Source organism: Alligator sinensis, unplaced genomic scaffold (genome assembly GCF_000455745.1).
Source record: "Alligator sinensis unplaced genomic scaffold, ASM45574v1 scaffold1307_1, whole genome shotgun sequence".
NCBI classification, from domain to species: domain Eukaryota; kingdom Metazoa; phylum Chordata; order Crocodylia; family Alligatoridae; genus Alligator; species Alligator sinensis.
Window position 1 is genome coordinate 274,051 of NW_005843052.1, and position 7,087 is coordinate 281,137.

Below are 7,087 nucleotides of genomic sequence, written 5' to 3' on the forward strand. Positions count from 1 at the left end.
GTACTGAGCATGTGTGCTCCATGCAGGGATGTGCAGTTTCGGGTGTCTGTAATGGTGGGGTACAATGGTAGAGTTGCTGGTTCTGCAGGGTCTTTTGTCTTTCAAATGCTGGGGTCTTGTCTCTGTTCCTGGGTGAGGTCCGTGGATATCCAAAACCAAAAACTTGTTACCAAAATAAAAATGTTAAAGCTTATCCTAAGTCTGAGCTCGCTTATGCTTGTCTATAGGAAATACAGAGGGAGAGAAAGAAAAGCGAGAAATAATTGGGGAAGGGAAGGGAATTTATATCTATCATATATATATATATATATATATATATATAAAACAAAAAACCTGGGGGTTTTGCTACAGCTGTATACAAGAGGGCTATAGTGAGGATAGTAGCTTGTGGCCATAACCGGGATTGGCATCAATGCCATACTAAGGTGCTGGAGGTTCAGTGTAAAACAGCATGGGACACCAACTGTGTTTTGGGTGCTCATGGAATGACATGCCTACTTTCATAAGATAAACTTCATGGATCCTTGCTGAGGATGACTCCATTGAGCCCTGCTTTGTTGCTGAAAGTGGAGTTAATCCAGAGCCACCCAATGTCAGTGTTGGACAGATCTGGAGAACTTGTACAGGAGCCCTGGCCTAGACTCCAGCCAATGTGCAATCACAGGAAGGTCAGGATCATAATGGTGAATCCCCTGCTCCTGTTTGGGACTGTCCTGCTGGAGATATACCAGCAGGGACAGGACAACACTGAGGGTGCTAACCTTGGAGAGAGAAACCCAACCATCCTGGCAGCTTCTCACCCATCTATCCTCTATTATCGCAAATGACTGTTTCCCTCCTCCTGTAACACTTCTGCCAGGCCCTGGATGGCAGTACAAGGGCTGGGCTCAAATTTGGGGGTTTGGGCTGGAACCTACAAACCTGGGAAAAATGACCTCTGCTGGTAAAAGAACAACTTCCCCACTCACAAGCAATTTGTTATTGAACAGAGAATAAAAGTTTATTAAAGGAAAATGAGGACAACAACATCTTATTAAACACTCCAAAATATCAAACCCCCGACTGTCAAACACCCCAAATCATCCTTAGTCTCATTGGTGATACATAAGGGGTGCACGTGAGTGCACACGGGTGCACGTGCACCCCCTGAGATTGGCTGTGCACCCCCTGCAAGCACCAGCTGCAAAACTGGAAGTGCTGGCGGAAGTGCACTTCCAGTTTCACCGCTGGCTCGGCAATTGGTTGCTGGGGGGCCCCTCCCCCCAGTTGGCAATTGGCCACTGGGGGACTCCCCGTGGTCATCAGTTGGCTGCTGGGCTCCCCCCCCAGTCCGCGATCTGGTGCCCCCTCAGGAGGTACCAGTCACCCATGCTTAGTCTCTTAATCTAGTCTCTGAAACTGCCCTTTCCCTAGGAGTTGCTACCTTGCCCAGTCCAGGAGGGAGAGGCATCTCCCTCAGGCTCTCTCTGGTGGAGATCATGTCACTGGCTACCACTCCTGGGTCACTGCCACTCCACCATCAAAAGAGGTGTGCTGCCTGCTGTCACTCCTTTTGGGTTCTTGGTGTCTCCGGCACCACAGCACCATCCCGAGTCACGGCAGCTCCTTGTTGGGTTATCAAACTGACCTTAACTCTTCTGATCCTGACTCTTTCATTAGTAGATCAGGCAGTTTAACACCTTCAAACCCCACCCTGCTTGCTTGCTGCTCAGAGATTGCAGCTCTTCACTTTGCAGACAGAATAGTTCCAGCTGTGTTCCAATCCAGAGAATTTTACCAGCCTCTACAAAACTACCCATAACAGGTAGCTCCATTTGGGAATCTCTCCTGGCCTTACATTTTGTCTCTTAGGATACAGATCAGGGAATAGGCCCAAACAGGTCCCTAAACTTTTGAACACGTAGACCAAATTTTAGAACATGTACAGGAGAGCTGAGTTGTGTTATCAAAACACATAATCAAACATCCATATGTAAGCAGGGTTACACTCCCAACACGCCAAAAAATAGTGAGGGTAATGCCAAGGCCAGCTTGGAGCAAGGTCTGTGTTTTGTTGGACCCACACATGTCCGCTAGCTGATTTCTGGTACCCACAGAGGCCAGGCCTCAAGTGTTGCAGGGCCTATCAGAGGGTGAATAGAGGGCAGGGACATGGCAGGGACCTTGGGAAGACCCCAGGGGAGGGGTCTAGGCACCTTGGGAGTGGGGTGCTACTATCTCTTCATCTTTTGTGTGTTAGGGCGGTGGAAATTTAGCCAAGCTTACTGTGGTCACAAGGGAAGAGGAAGTGTGTTGGGGGGATGCTGTTTTTAGGTTGATTGTGGAGTTAGCACTTCTCCCAGCCCATTCACACCAAGTAGGTGGTAAAGAAGGGGGTGCCTTTTAGGGGAGGGGAAACAATGAAAAACCCGCTAGGAAGTTTCGAGAATTTTCCATTCTGGGAAAACACCCAACCTCGGCTAATTTCCTAAACAGCCACACCTGATCTGAGTATCTGGCTGATGACCTATGTCCCAGCTAGTGACCTTTTTGGCTTCCTGATTGGCTGCTGGGAGCTCACTCTTCCCATTTAGTCCCAGCTGTGACAGTAACCTTCAGACCCCAGTCATGGGAGTAGTCAGTAAGTTGGGTCACCAAGATGTGTGGAACAAATGGTTATTTCCTTTAGCACAGCGCTGCTCACACCATGAGCAAAAAAATGTTCTCTGTGTCCTGGGTGGCATCAGAACAGAGTTCTTGTAAACTCTGGAATTGTGGACTTTACTTCACCACCCAGTGGTCACAGGGGTGAACCATCCTCCACTACTGCATGATGGAGAAGTAGCTCTTGCCACTAATGTACCCTGAACCATGGTGCAGTAGGTGCATCATGGGAATGTAGGTGCCATTGATGGCCTTATGGCAGCATGGAAAGCCCATCCAAGAAAATCCACCTCTAATCTCCTACAGCAGAAGTGGGCACATATTTTGGGCGGAGGGCTGCTTACTGAGTTTTGGCAAGCTATCAAGGAGCATATGACAGGCAGCCAGGGGCAGATAAATATTGATTTTCTAAAATTTTTAGGGGCCCCGTGGGTCAGATAGAATGGCCTGGCGGGCCACATCTGGCCCGCGGGCTGTATTTTGCCCGCTCCTGTCCTACAGGATGGAGAAGTAGAGGAAATATGGTGCCAGCACATTCTGGATGTCTCTTTGATGGCTGATTTGAATGTCAACCTTCCCATGCTATATAGCTAATGATGGACCAGAGGGTGTGGACGTTGCCAGCTTTCAGATAGCAACTGTCAACCAGTTCTCCATAGTCACTTGCCACCTCACGCTACTAATTTGCCTGTGGAGGAATAGGGTCATCTTAGCAGAGATCACCACCAATGTGGTCCTAATCATCCTGAAGCTCTGCTGCCACTGCATTGTCCCAGCAGGCCAGGCCTATCCACTTCCATTTGTCACTGCTTGTGTCTTTGGTCCGGAGGTTGTGGCATACAGTTTGCAAGTGGATCGAAAGAAAGTTGTCCTCCGTGGAGACCCTTATTCCTTCTTCCTCAGTGTGGCAGTGAGATGGCCCCACAAGCTCCCAAAGGGGAGAGGGCAGTCCCCGTGGGCCCTAAGCCACATGAGCAGTCCCCTCATGGGGGAAACTCTCCTCCAGGGGCTATAGGCCAGCTGTGTCCACTCTGCCCTGTGAGAGGGGAAAAGAGACAGAGAGAGGTGAGCCCATGGACTGTAGCTTTGGGTTCGTCGCACATAAGGGAGGATGGGACCGCCTCATTGTTACCACCTGGATAGGGGGCAAGGCGGTAAGGGCAACCCTGGATATGGGATGTTCCCAGTCCCTACTCTGAGCAGACCTAGCCCCATGGACTGGGGTGAAGGAGGCCGGACCCTTAACGATGACGTGTATACTGGGTGGCGAGATGCATTTCCGGAGCTGCTACCTTCCTTTGAAGGTGATGGAGTTCTACGGCGAACTGCGGGTTGGATTGGCACCTGTCTTGGCCTGTGAAATGATCCTTGGACGAGAATGGGGACCATTGTACATGGTGCTCGAACGGGTACGAGCAACGGAGGATGAAAGGAAGAGGCTCCGAAGGGGAGAAGGCTGGGCCAGCGAGAGCCCACCTCACCGTAGGGAAGTGACTCTGGGCAGTATCAACCTAGAGCAGGTGGTTAGTGTGTCACAGTTTCGCCAGGCCCAGTGAGAAGATCCAGAACTCCAGTGGCTCTGGACAGAAGACCCCAGAGAAGGAACATTGCGAAGTCACTCCGACTTTGAGGTAATCGGGGGGTTATTATATTGGGTCCAATGGGGTGAGGAGGGCACATCGAAAGGGAGACAGTTAGTGGTTCTGTCCTCACTCCACTGCTCCATTTGGAGATTGGCCCATAACTCCCCAATGGGAGGCCATTTAGGACGTACCAAGACCTGGGTGAGGCTGGTCCAAGAATTCTTTTGGCCGCGTCTGCAAGAAGAGGTGGAAAGATGGGGGGCCGCTTGCTCAGAGTGCCAGAGGGTCCAGGAGTGGAGACCACAGAGGGCACCGTTGCGCCCCATGCCGATAATAGAGACACTGTTCTCCTGAGTCGCACTTGGCTTGACATAGTGGGTCCCCTCCCAAAATTGCACAGCAATTATCAGTATATATTGGTTTTAGTAGACTACACCACCAGGTTCCCGGAGGCAGTCCCACTCAGATCCATTACAGCAACTCGGGTAGCGGAAGAATTACTTAAATGGATAGCTAGGGTAGGCATACCGTGTGAAATACTCACAGATCAGGGGATGAATTTCATGTCCGGTGTGATGAAAGCTCTGTGTAAGACCCTCGGCATCACCCAGTTGAAAACATCGGTTTACCAGTCCCAGACGAATGGTCTAGTTGAAAGGCTAAATGGGACAATCAAGAGGTCGCTCAGGCGGTGTTTACAGGAAGACCCCCTGGAGGTAGGATACCAGCTTAACACCGTTACTGTTTGCCTTAAGGGACGCCCCCCAAGAGTTGATGCAGTATTCCCCGTTCCAGCTAGTATACAGCCATAGCCCTAGGGGGCTGTTACAGGTCATCAGAAAAGAATGGGAACGACCGGTGGGGTTAGTAACATCCGTGGAAAGATACCGGCAAGAACTGCAGGGCCGGATCAACAAGGCACAGTGGATACGATGGGCAATAGAGAATTTTAAGTATTACTTGATGGGACAAGAATTCCTGGTGGTGAGAGATCATGCCCCACTGCAATGGCTAACTAGGAAACAAAGTGAAAATGCCCATATTACTTGCTGGGCTTTGGCATTACAACCCTTTAAGTTTATGATTGTGCACTACCCCAGCAAAGATAATTTTGTAGCTGATTTCCTTTCCAGATGTGGTAGCCCAGGAGAGTTGGCTGAGGAAGCACGCCACACCCATATGGAGGAGCATCAGGCTCTGTGAGAAGCTGCACGAGGGGTCCAGATGCCACAAGGCAACTTAAGTGGGGAGGTCTGTGGCAGCAAGATGTCCCCACAGGCTCCTGAAGGGGAGAGGGCAGTCCCCACGGGCCCCACGCCACACGAGCAGCCCCCCCATGGTGGAAACTCACCTCCAGGGGCACAGCTGGAGCAGGAGCTGTGGCTACATGAACTGGCGTTACGCTGGCTGTTTAATCAGATGTTCCCTGGGTGGGGAAAAGCTGAGCCAATTGCAGTTGGAATGGCCACTGTGGGAAGATTTAAAAGTTCCACTGGGACCCGGGGGGAAGAGAGAGTGAGGGAGCACACTGGCGTGGAGCGTGCCAGATGTGCTGGGGCTCCTGCAACAGGCAGGAGCAGTACAGCCGGCTTGACACCAGCATTCAGAGCAGGAGAGACAGTTGAATCCCCTGTAGCAGGCTGGGAGGAAGGAGGCAATCCCATACCCGTCTCCTCTCCAGCAGTCTATTTTTTTTTTTTTTTTGACAAAAAAAGAGCAAACCAGAAGTGGCCTGCCCAGAGGTGCTGAAGAAGGTGCCAGCCTACTCGAGCCCAGCTTGCCAGTCTCTGCAGCAGAAGCGCTACCCATCGAGGCAGCCTGACTGGTCCCAACAGGACCCACACTGACACAGGTTACCCCTAGGCAAACAGGGGTCGACCAAGCACGATCAAACCACACAGGTGGCACCCATCTGGTTGGAGAGTGGATGGAGTGTAGGGGAGGCGGATCCCCGTGGAACATTGCGCCCAAACTGTGAGTACTACCGTCCCCAGGGTCCCCCAGGAAGAAGATCTCCACTGAACCCTCCCTTTATCCAATAACACCAAGTCGTGGCAGGTGAGTTGAGGGGAGGGGCCACTCACCAGACGGATAGTACGCCACTCGGGGAAGCCCCACTTAAGACACCTTTCATCACACTCAGGAATGTAGCTCCTGGACATAGTGAGCATATAGTACACTGCAAGGAGATGCCTTTTGAGTTTTAGCATCCTTTTTCTTCCATCTGTTGTGTCACAGCATGACAAGATAGAAGCAGTTGGAAAGCAGGACCAGGTAGTCTCTCTCCTGTAAGCAGGAAAGCAGAGCCAGTATCTCATATGGCTCCACTGTACATGCCTGGGTATGGGTCCATTATGCTCCCACTGTGAAAGCGATGCACATGACACTGATGTGTCTTCCCAATGTGAAACTGAGGAACTCTACAGTGGTCTGAGGCCATGACCCTGGAGGTCAGTTTCCCTAAAGGCTGTGCTTCTACCCCTTGGCTATCCTAAGAAGCCTTGGGGGATCATGGCGATAGGCCAAGAGGCATGCTGGGATGCCGTAATTAGGCCACTGGCCATAGAATACCAAAAACAACATCATCTCCAGTACACTATGAAGCACTTCAGTTGAGAGGCCCCTGTACATACAGTACTGAAGCACTCTAAATTTGAAGCACTTCAACTTAGAGTGGCATTTTTGAAGCCCTTCACATATGTCCATAACCTTAGATACCTGGAATTATTACATGTTTCCATTTCATCCTGATAAGTGCTCTAAAGTTCTTGTCCAAGACACCACGGACTTGCTACGGAAACTTAAAAACATAGACCACCTTCCCAGCAACACACTCCTAGCCACCATGGACGTTACCAGCC